This window comes from Neoarius graeffei, chromosome 16 (assembly GCF_027579695.1).
Source record: "Neoarius graeffei isolate fNeoGra1 chromosome 16, fNeoGra1.pri, whole genome shotgun sequence".
In the NCBI taxonomy this organism is placed as follows: Eukaryota; Metazoa; Chordata; class Actinopteri; order Siluriformes; family Ariidae; genus Neoarius; species Neoarius graeffei.
In genome coordinates, this window is record NC_083584.1 from 71,821,553 (window position 1) to 71,833,925 (window position 12,373).

A 12,373-nucleotide genomic window follows, 5' to 3' on the forward strand; every position below is an offset into this window, starting at 1 on the left:
CAAGAGGCAAGGTTCACCCTGGGCAGGTCAGCAATCTATCTCAGGGCTAACACAGAGTCAAACAACCATTCACACTCACATTCATGCCTATGGGCAATTTAGAGAAGCCAGTTAACCTAACTACATGTCTTTGGACTGTGGGGGAAACCAGAGCACCCGGAGGAGTACCCATGCAGGCACGAGGACCATGGGCGCCGCCAGGGGGGGAAAGGTTAGAACAATTCTAGGGGCCCAGCACTGCCATGGGGCCCTTTAAGGGGCTGATAATATGCTTTTAATGATTTTAATAAGACTTTTGAAATAACAACAATGCAATATTCCATCTGGTAAAATGAGCTAATTGAACAAGGTTGTCTATTTCTTGAGTTCTTCAACATATTGTCATTTAACCCTCCCCCTTTTGCGAAATGGTACGGTCCAGTTCTGGTAGAAGCGCGATGCGTTAAATCTGTGTGCTGATCAGTGCAACGCTACTTGCTGCTGTGTCGCGGTGCAGCAGCCAGCCAGCCAGCAGTGGAGTGCGTACAGTCTATGATCGCTAAATATGAAGAGTGGCTGTCAAAAACGTAAAGAAAGGCGGCTGAAAGCTGAGAGGGACCGGAGAGGCAGGCAACTGGTCACTCAGTTTTTCCCAAAGAAAGGTAGCTATCGCTCACATGTGTGTTCAAAATATTAGCGAATGGTAAATGAACAGTATGAACGTGGTTGGATTAGCCTATCAAGAGAACACTTTTACAATTTGTACAGTGACATTTTTTCCATTTTAATAACTGAACTGACTTGCGTGATAAACAGGATGAAATATTACGTTATGCTGGTGCTAATAACTAGTGCTAATAACCAGTTTCATAACTAATGGGGTGCCCTAAATATGCACAGATTCAGCCTCAGGGGGACCTCCGCCCTACCAAACCACTGAACCCCCCTTTGGAGAAGGAGGTAAGCAGCAATACAACCCATAAATGCTTTAGGATTGAAGTTTTTAATGAGCAAGCGCCATATACAGTTTGCTAGATTAAAGTGTTGCTAATAACGGACACCAGTCAAGTGTTGGACATGGTTACATGTGTGGAATGTTCACACGTTCTAAACCATTGGTTTCAAATTGAGGAGCTGGAGAAAGCGCAGCACACATAAAAGAGGGATAGAGGTTACAACATATGAAGAAATGCGTACGTAATTGATCAAATTGAAATGTCACTCCATGTCACTTTGAAATAAATTTATAATAAGATGTTTCCTGTCTTTTATGGGTAACATTTGTAAGGCTACTGAGTATGGAGTTCATTTAAGGGTGATTCTCATGAAGCTGCAGTGAACATGTCCAGGACGCATTTTCCAAAATCAATACTTAATTCACATAAACTCTGATATTTTGTGTAAAGAAAATAGGGAGCACTGTATGGACAAATGGTTTTCATCATCATATAAACTAATTTTTATATCAATTAAACAAAAACTCTATGGAAATTCTCATTACCGTTATGTGTCCGCATCCCTTTTTTTAATGTATACTTTAAATCATATAAAAATTCCTAATTATATAAAAAAATACAGTGTAAAGTTATTTTAAAACATCTATATTTATGCATAATATTAATATTTTTTGTGTTGAACAAAAAAAGGTACTTGATTTTAGACAAAACAACTGTGTCCGCACCAAATGTTTCTCATTACCGTTTCATGATTTCACCCACCTATAAAAAGTACACCGTGCCTTTAAATTGATCAGCTATCCCATGATGCATCACTTCAGATACAAGATTCAAAATGGAGACAAGGTCAGTTGCTCACTCTTCTCTTACTTTGTGATATTTATGTTAATGTTGCTAAATCTGTCCCCAGTTACATTGTCTATTATCATTACCGTTATGGTTTAATACTCATTACTTTAAAAAAAAATTATTTTATGATTATTATCACAATATAAGGCTTTAACATGTGGCAAAGTTATAGGTTGCTAGCATGCTACCATTTCAGGTTATTTGTGAAATTAGCCAAGAGTATCTAATTACCGTTACTCAATATTCTCATTACCATGCACTGCGAGGGCAATAATGAGAACCATTGAGGGTAATGAGATGTAAGATTACTAAAATAGGTATTTAATTGATTTTATTTTAGTATTTACAGTTATTTTATTATAGTAGTTATCTATTAGTTAGTTTACATATATATAGCTTATATATGAATGTATATGAATATTAATGTATATGAATGTATATGAATAGGCCTGAAGAGGCCGGCCGGATGAGGGTCAAAGACTGGATTAACTGCTTCAGCCCAAAGAAGTTCAAATTGTCACATTGTAGTCTTCAATGATGTTTTTTGTTTCCTTGTCAAATGTTTCATTGTAATTTGCTTGTGTTTCTGGTTCCCTGTTTTGTTACTCAATTGGTTTAACCTAGTAAGTTCCATTACCGTTACATTAATTCTCATTACCGTTTTATTATCTCCTCATTACCGTTATGCGTGGAAAATGATTAATTTTTACAAATGTTTTTCATCCTATTATAACTTTGGCTCATTTTTCTGTAGTATATTCTCCACCTGTTGTCCACATGAGTTTTTTTTTATCAAACATATTCTTATAACATTTCCATCAATTAAAAAATTTAATTATATATTACATATTGTGTGTTGGTAATGAGAGTTGCGTAACTTTAAATAAATGTCAAAAAATATATAAAGTAATTTTATGGACTGTGCTGTTCATTTAATGGGATATTTTGTGGAAATATGAAATAAATTGTCAAAAAATGTTTTTAACTCATGATCTAGCTTCATTTACTGTAACGGTGATGAGAATTATTCTGGATCATGTAAGCCTCAAATAAGAATAAAATTCCATTAAAATATTTTTTCCATTAAAAAAAGATCAACATAGTAAAGTTCACACTCTATTTCAGGCTCTCAACTTGAAAAAAATACCGAAATGAGGTGAAAAACTTTTTTATGTTAATGTGAAGGTCTTCATGAGAATCACCCTTAAATGCATCAAACTTGTCCCTGGTAGGTTAGTGCATAAAATGTAATAACAAAGTCACAAACTCAAGGTCCATGGGCTATCAAAAGTCAAATAATGACAATAGTGCAATTGTGACGAGGGTGGGCAAAGTTGGGGGGCCCAAAATTTCTGGCGGCGCCCCTGACGAGGACCATGCAAACGCCACACAGAAAGGACCCAGTCAGCCACGTGGCTCGAACCCAGAACCTTCTTGCTGTGAGGCGACAGTGATGAACTCCTCTTTTAATGTGTTTTTAAAGTTGGATTTACCACAATTTCTTCAACAACAAAAAATGAATTTGCATTAGATGGCCACTCGAGGGAGACAAAAGAACAGTGCATCATTCTTCAGCTTCACTCAGGCTTCACTCATTATTTACTCTGTATACTAAAGCTGTGAGATTTTTCTTTGTTCAGTGCATTTTGCTAAAACCATGACACTGAAGTGTATTTCTGGGGTTTTAAACAGCTCACTCTGGCTCTGAGCCACACAGCTGTGATGATGTTCAGCAGTGATGCTGTGATGGGAGACAGGGTGGCCCACAGACAGGCACTGAGTCACCAGCTGGCTGCAGCCGGGAGGAGGGGCACCAGGGCTTTCAGGACCTGCTAAAATGAACACTATAACAGTGTTCATGTTTTTTTGTTTTTTTGGGAGGAGTCATAGCTTTTTAACAAGTTTTCGATTCTGGACACAATGGGGTTTTTGAAATCAAACATTAAAGATGAGCTGAAAAATTTTCCCAAATCCAACTTTTCTAGCCTTTTTCCAAAAACTATTTTCAAGCTTGACATGTTCTTGTTCTATTGGCAGATCCTTTTGCTTTTTAGCATTTGTTTGTAGCAAGAGGCAAAATGACCTGCCAGTAGAATAAGAACACTCGAAATGAGTAAGTCATGTCAGTTTATTTGTACAGCGCTTTTAACAACAGACATTGTCACAAAGCAGCTTCAAAGAAAATTAAAGACTTGAAACATATGCGCTAATGTTATCCCAAATAAATCATCTCATTATCTCTAGCCGCTTTATCCTTCTACAGGGTCGCAGGCAAGCTGGAGCCTATCCCAGCTGACTACGGGCGAAAGGCGGGGTACACCCTGGACAAGTCGCCAGGTCATCACAGGGCTGACACATAGACACAGACAACCATTCACACTCACATTCACACCTACGCTCAATTTAGAGTCACCAGTTAACCTAACCTGCATGTCTTTGGACTGTGGGGGAAACCGGAGCACCCGGAGGAAACCCACGCGGACACGGGGAGAACATGCAAACTCCACACAGAAAGGCCCTCGCCGGCCCCGGGGCTCGAACCCAGGACCTTCTTGCTGTGAGGCGACAGCGCTAACCACTACACCACCGTGCCGCCTCCCAAATAAATTTAGTTATTTATTCCTGATGAGCAAGCCTGTGGTGATGGTGGCAAGGAAAAACTCCCTCAGATGACACGAGGAAGAAAACTTGAGAGGAACCAGATTCAGAAGGGAACCCATCCTCATTTGGGTGATAACAGATACCATGATTATAAATAACTTGCTTCTATAACTGTGTCCAATATGGTCATAAAGAGTAACTGTAAAACCAGGAAAATCATTATAGTTTTAACATGAACTTTTGTTGAAGTTCTCAACAGTTGGAGACTGATGGAGACTTGAGTGCAAAACTGTTCATGACAACTGCAGTCCTAAAGTTATCATGGCAATTGTGGTCCTCAGCCATCATAGCAAAACTGTAAGCGCCCAGAGCCATCTTTCAAGTATGATTTTCGACTGTCCATATGGGGCCGTCCTCCACAGGAACAAAGTGATGAGACTCCAGTCAGACGTAGGGCATCAGGATGGCTCAGGCAGGTCTAAAGGGCAGAAGAGGTCAGCATCACTGGTCTCAGGATCAAAATGTAACTCAATAGAGAGACACAGACAGAGGGAGAGATGGGGGGGCACAGGTTATTGGGTATGCCCAGTGACTTTGGCAAGATGAACTATGACAGCACCACTAAAAGGGAGAGCCAGAAGGTAACACAGACACGAGGGATCCCTGGGACATAAAGCAGCCAGCTACTCCACCGTCAACAAACCTGAGTGAACATGTGAGAGTGTGTGGGGTGGGGGGCAACAGCATCCATATATCCAAGTTTACCAAAACACTCTATGCCTGAAGACCCTCCAGACCTTTACCTAACAAAAACTATTAACAAAAGGCTTGACTAAAAAGATATGTTTTCAGCCCAGACTTAAACACTGAGACTGTATCTGAGTCCTGAATGCAACTTGGAAGGCTGTTCCATAACTGTGGGGCTTTGGAAGAAAAGGCTCTGCTTCCTGACATAGCCTTCATTATATGAGGTACTAACAGATAGCCTGCACCTTTTGATCAAAGTAGGACCAGATCAGGTACTGTGGTGCGAGACCATTCAGTGCTTTATAGGTCAATAGTAGTATTTTATAATCAGTGCGAAATTTGATTGGGAGCCAATGCAGTGTGTATAAGATCGGGGTGATATGGTCATATCTTCTCATTCTAGTAAGGACTCTTGCTGCTGCATTTTGAACTAACTGGAACTTGTTTATGCACTTATTGGAACATCCAGACAGTAAGGAATTAAAATAATCCAACCTAGAGGTAACAAAAGCATGAACTAGTTTTTCTGCGTCGTGTAGTGACATTATATTTCTCCTCTAAGCATTGTTTCTAAGATGAAAGAAAGCTATCCGGGTAATGTTATTGACATGAGTTTCAAATGAAAGACTGGAGTCAATGATCACTCCGAGGTCTTTACTGCTTCACAAGAAGAAACAAAAAGACAATCCAGAGTTACTTTGTCATCAGAAAACCTACTTCTAGTTGCATGTGGTCCGAGTACAAGTACTTCTGTCTTGTCAAAGTTAAGTAGAAGGAAGTTTATAAGCATCTAGTGTCTAATGTCCTTTACACATTTATGTATACATTCCTCAGTTTTGTTAAGCTGGTATCTCTTATTTGGCTTTGCAGAAACATACAACTGTGTGTCATCAGCATAACAGTGGAAGCAAATACCATGCTTTTGAATAATATTACCCAGAGGTAACATCTCATCTCATCATCTCTAGCCACTTTATCCTGTCCTACAGGGTCGCAGGCAAGCTGGAGCCTATCCCAGCTGACTACGGGCGAAAGGCGGGGTACACCCTGGACAAGTCGCCAGGTCATCACAGGGCTGACACATAGACACAGACAACCATTCACACTCACATTCACACCTACGCTCAATTTAGTCACCAGTTAACCTAACCTGCATGTCTTTGGACTGTGGGGGAAACCGGAGCACCCGGAGGAAACCCACGCGGACACGGGGAGAACATGCAAACTCCGCACAGAAAGGCCCTCGCCGGCCACGGGGCTCGAACCCAGGACCTTCTTGCTGTGAGGCGACAGCGCTAACCACTACACCACCGTGCCGCTCCAGAGGTAACATATATAAAGAAAAAAAAAACAGTGGGCCTAAGACAGAACCTTGTGGAAACAAGGATAGCGGAGATACATAAACACTGATCACCCCATCCTTAACCAAGCAGTAATTTTGAACACGATCTATTTGATGCTTTCAGATCAGGTCATGTATAGTGTGTACCTCTGCCACACTGGTGAAGTGTGTTTGGGGTGCAGCTGCCCTTGCATCATCCATCTTCTTATTGCTAGAAACAGACAAAACAAGCCTCAGATGGATGGAACTCAATGGAAACGACAAAAGCCTGCCCAATGGCTATGTGATAAGAATTTGCGAATACTAGAAGTAAACATCCGTGGCTTGAGATCTAACATTGGAGAGCTTGCTAACCTTTCCAATAAAAAAAAAAAAAACACCATAGTAATTGTTGTGGAAACTTTCCTTGACTCAACTGTTGAAGATGGTGCAGAATGTATAGCAATTGTTTAAATACTGCTTTGCTTTTGCAAAAAAAAAAAACTTGGAAGATGGCTCTGGATACTTACAGTAATGCATTTATGCCTGAGGACTACAGTTGTCATGAAGAGTTTTGCACTTAAGTTTCCATCAGTGAACAGTTTATAATTTCAACAAAACAGACTTCATGTTAGAACTATAATGAATTTCCTGGTTTCACAGTTATACTTTGTAACGCTATAGGACACAGTTATAGATGTGAGTTATTTACAATCACACTTTATCACCCAAATAAGGATGGGTTCCCTTTTGAGTCTGGCTCTTCTCGAGGTTTCTTCCTCATGTCGTCTGAGGGAGTTTTTCTTTGCCACTGTTGCCACAGGCTTGCTCACTGGGGATAAATTAGGGATAAAATTAGCTCATGTGGGGCGGCACGGTGGTGTAGTGGTTAGCGCTGTCACCTCACAGCAAGAAGGTCCTGGGTTCGAGCCCCGGGGCCGGCGAGGGCCTTTCTGTGCGGAGTTTGCATGTTCTCCCCGTGTCCGCGTGGGTTTCCTCCGGGTGCTCCGGTTTCCCCCACAGTCCAAAGACATGCAGGTTAGGTTAACTGGTGACTCTAAATTGAGCGTAGGTGTGAATGTGAGTGTGAATGGTTGTCTGTGTCTATGTGTCAGCCCTGTGATGACCTGGCGACTTGTCCAGGGTGTACCCCGCCTTTCGCCCGTAGTCAGCTGGGATAGGCTCCAGCTTGCCTGCGACCCTGTAGAACAGGATAAAGCGGCTAGAGATAATGAGATGAGATTAGCTCATGTTTAAAGTCTTAAATTTTCTGTAAAGCTACTTTGTGACAATGTCTATTGTTAAAAGAACTATAAAAATAAACTTGACTTAAATATCACGCCTGCTAATAAACACTCTTCCTGCACTTAGATCCGTCTACCACCATCTATCTTGTAGTGTCCTGATCCCCAGATCTTTAAGCCAGCCAGATATAAAAAGTTGTACTCCTCCATGCTCTTCCAGGTTTTCATCTGTTTGTCTGTGTAGAACGATGTCTGCAGCACCAGGTAGTTTGAGATGTCGGGGAACTCAACAGATGGATAATTTTCCCACTCGTAGGAACAGTCTTTCTTTGTTAGCATGTAAGGATCTATCCCATTGAGTGGTTTCTGTATCCACTTCTTTTGAGTGTACTTCTTGGTTTTAATAACTTGCTTGTTTGCTGTACACAAACATGGCAGTAAGTTCTTGTGTTAATGGACCAGACTCCACTTTTGGATCATTAATCCCTTTTGACTGAGAATGCCCCGCATGCATGATTTTATGTTGGCTTCTGTCACATCCATACAGTTTTAAATACAATACCTACAATTAAAAACAGTTTGTTTTTAGTGCATTTATTTAATTCCTGGGCTCCCAGAAACAGCGTTGGTTCTGGGCGGCACGGTGGTATAAGTGGTTAGCACGGTCGCATCACAGCAAGAAGGTTCTGGGTTTGAGCCCAGCGGCCAGTGGGGGCCTTTCTGTATGGAGTTTGCATGTTCTCCCCGTGTCTGCGTGGGTTTCCTCCGGGTGCTCCAGTTTCCCCCACCGTTCAAAGACATGCAGTTAGGTTAATATGGGACGACCTTGGGCTGAGGTGAGTGCTCCCCGGGCACTGTTAGCATGGCTGCCCACTGCTCTGGGTATGTGTGCGTGCTCATTGCTCATGTGTGTGTGTGCATTGCCAGATGGGTTAAATGCAGAGAGGAATTTCACAAGTGTGTGAAGTTCTTCTTCTTCCATCTGTAACAGGGAGTGATGTTGCATTCCATTAATACACTTTACAATAGATTACTAGATTCTAACAGAATACATAAGCCAAAATAATTGGGGATCTTTTTTAATGGGCTCCGACTCATTACAAATATGAATAGGTGGGCCTCAAAGGAGAAAAGGTTGAGAACCCTTGATTTAAAGTATAGTGGAATGCTGACTCGAAGCATTCAGTTGCCTGAACAGGTTCTGGGGGGGTCTGACAGTGATCAAGTCGAAGTTGATAACTCTGGGAGACTACTTTTAAAACTTTGTGCAGTAGTTGACATGAATGTCCATTGGATGCAGTAGCATGGCAAGTTGCATATATTATTGCTCAAACATATTTTGAATAAGATGAGGTAATGATCTGAGGTAACAAAGTGTGACAATATTTTCTATATATAATCTGAATGTTAGTATACGATCAAAAGTGTGACCACCATTATGAGTAGGACCTATGATGTTCTGATTAACCCCTACTGAATCTAGAATGGACACAAAGGCCATTTTCAGAGGGTCTTCTGGGTTATTGAAATGAATATTAAAGTCTGCACCAACTAAGGCTATGTCTAAGGAAATAGCCAGGTCTGAGATGAAATCTGCAAATTCAGGAAGAAACTCAGCATATGACCCTGGGGGCCTGTAAATAAGTTATTGAATTGACTGGGTAGACTTATTTTTTGGAGACTACATACAGTGTCTTGCAAAAGTATTCATCCCCCTTGGTGTTTGTCCTGTTTTGTCGCATTACAAGCTGGAATTAAAATGGATTTTTGGAGGTTAGCACCATTTGAGTTACACAACATGCCTACCACTTTAAAGGTGAAAATTGTTGTTTTATTGTCACAAACAATAATTAAGATGAAAAAACAGAAATCTGGAGTGTGTATAAGTATTCACCCCCCAAAGTCAATACTTTGTAGAGCCACCTTTTGCTGCAATTACAGCTGCAAGTCTTTTGGGGTACGTCTCTATTAGCTTAGTGCTGGGATTGTTGCCCATTCCTCAAGGCAAAACTGCTCCAACTCCTTCAAGTTAGACAGGTTGCGTTGGTGTACAGCAATCTTCAAGTTATGTCACAGATTCTCAATTGGATTGAGGTCTGGGCTTTGATTAGGCCATTCCAAGTCATTTAAATGTTTCCCTTTAAACCACTCCAGCGTAGCTTTAGCAGTACGTTCAGTGTCATTGTCCTGCTGGAACGTGAACCTTCGTCCCAGCCTCAAACCTCTGGCTGACTCAAACAGGTTTTCCTCCAGAATTGCCCTGTATTTAGTGCCATCCATCTTTCCTTCAGTCCTGACCAGCTTTCCTTTCCCTGCAGATGAAAAACATCCCCACAGCATGATGCTGCCACCACCATGCTTCATTGTGGGGATGGTGTTCTCAGGGTGTTGGGTTTTCACCACACGTGGCATTTCCCATGATGGCCAAAAAGATCGATTTTAGTCTAATTTGACCAGAGACACTTCTTCCATGTGTTTGGGGAGTCTGCCACATGCTGTTGGGCAAGTTCCACATGTGTTTTCTTAAGTAATTTCTTTTTTTGGGCCACTCTTCCACAAAGCCCCATTCTGTGGGGTGTACGGCTTAAAGTGGTCCTATGGACAGATACTCCCATCTCCACTGTGGATCTTTGCAACTCCTTCAGTGTTATCTTTGGTGTCTTTGTTGCATCTCTGATTAATGCCCTCCTTGTCCGGTCTGAGAGTTTTGGTGGGCGACCTTCTCTTGTCAGGTTTGTAGTGGTGCCATATTCTTTCCATTTTGCTATAATGGATTTAATGGTGCTCCCTGGGATATTCAAAGTTTGGGATATTTTTTTATAATCCAACCCTGATCTATACTTCTCCACAACTTTGTCTCTGACCTGTTTGGAGTGATCCTTGATTCTTACGTTGCTTGCTTAGTAGTGTTGCAGAGTCAGGGTCCTTCTAGAACAGGTTGAGTTTATACAGACGTCATATGATAGATCATGTGACACTTTGATTGCACACAGGTGGATCTTAATCAACTAATTGTGTGACTTATGAAGTGAATTGGTTGGACCAGCTCTTATTTAGGGGTTTCATATGAAAGGGGGTGAATACTTATGCACACTCCAGATTTCGCTTTTTTTTTTCCATCTTTAAACTGTGACACAAACAGCAATTAAGATGGGGGGAAAAATCACCTTTAAAGTGGTCGGCGTGTTGTGTAAATCAAATGGTGCGAACCCCCCAGAAATCCATTTTCATTCCAGCTTGTCATGCAACAAAACAGGACAAACACCAAGGGGGATGAATACTTTTGCAAGGCACTGTATGTTGTTAGTCTGAAGAACTTTAAATGTATTGAATTGATGTCCAGGTTTTTGTGTCACACCTGTAAACATTTTAAAATAAGTTCAATAATCATATATTTAGTTAATTGATTAAGATGACATTTTTTTGCACTGTGGGTTAACATACTAAAATTAATTTTTGTTTTTCTTTCTAGCTTGAACACGATACAGTGAGTCAGACCACATTTTCAGCAAAGCTCTCACCTGGTCCCACAACACATCTAATAATGAAGTCCAGCAGCATCTGTACTTCCTGAGAAGGCTAAAGTAACTTGGCATGGCAGCCAAACTTCTTAACTTCTACAGGGGTGCCATCAAGAGCATTCTCGCCAACAAGACTCTTCAGTGACTCGTTAGAACTTAGAACTGCTCAAAACATCTCAGGAGCAGCCTAAACATCACTGGAGGACATTTGCCACACCGGGTTCACCAAGAAAGCCCAGGATATCATCATGGACAGAACACAGCTTGTTTACACAGTGACCATCAGGTACATGCTACAGGAGTGTAAACTGAAGAAAAATGTTGTGAAGGAACGGTTTTTATCCACAGGCCATCAAGCTTTTCAATCAATCACATACAGCTGCCTTTGTTCAATTCCCTCCACACATGCAACTCATACCAAACCTTGCACATAAGGAGAAAAAACATTTTAAATAATTGCTTGATACTTATATTTACACAATACTGATGCCTCTTTTATTGTACAAGTTTACTGCCATTGTGTCTGCTATACCCACCTCACATTAGTTGTAGTATTAGTGGACCTGTACACCTCACGGTGCAATTTACACCCATTTGATAACATAAGCTGTCTCGCCCATTCATCCATTATCTGTAGCCGCTTTATCCTTCTACAGGGTCGCAGGCAAGCTGGATCCTATCCCAGATGACTACGGGCGAAAGGCGGGGTACACCCTGGACAAGTCGCCAGGTCATCACAGGGCTGACACATAGACACAGACAACCATTCACACTCACATTCACACCTACGCTCAATTTAGAGCCACCAGTTAACCTAACCTGCATGTCTTTGGACTGTGGGGGAAACCGGAGCACCTGGAGGAAACCCACGTGGACACGGGGAGAACATGCAAACTCCGCACAGAAAGGCCCTCGCCGATCGCTGGGCTTGAACCCAGGATCTTCTTGCTGTGAGGTGATAGTGCGAACCACTGCACCATCAATCTCTCTAGTTTTGATGGTTTATCAGAAGGATTGCAGAGAAAGAATTTCAACGTAGTGTGTTACTGCCTGTTTACGGGGCAGAGACCAATAAAGTCAAGTTTGGATTTTTTTTCTGAAGGCTGAGAAAAGGGACTTGGTAAGTGAGGGGAAAAAAAAAAAAAAAAAAAAATC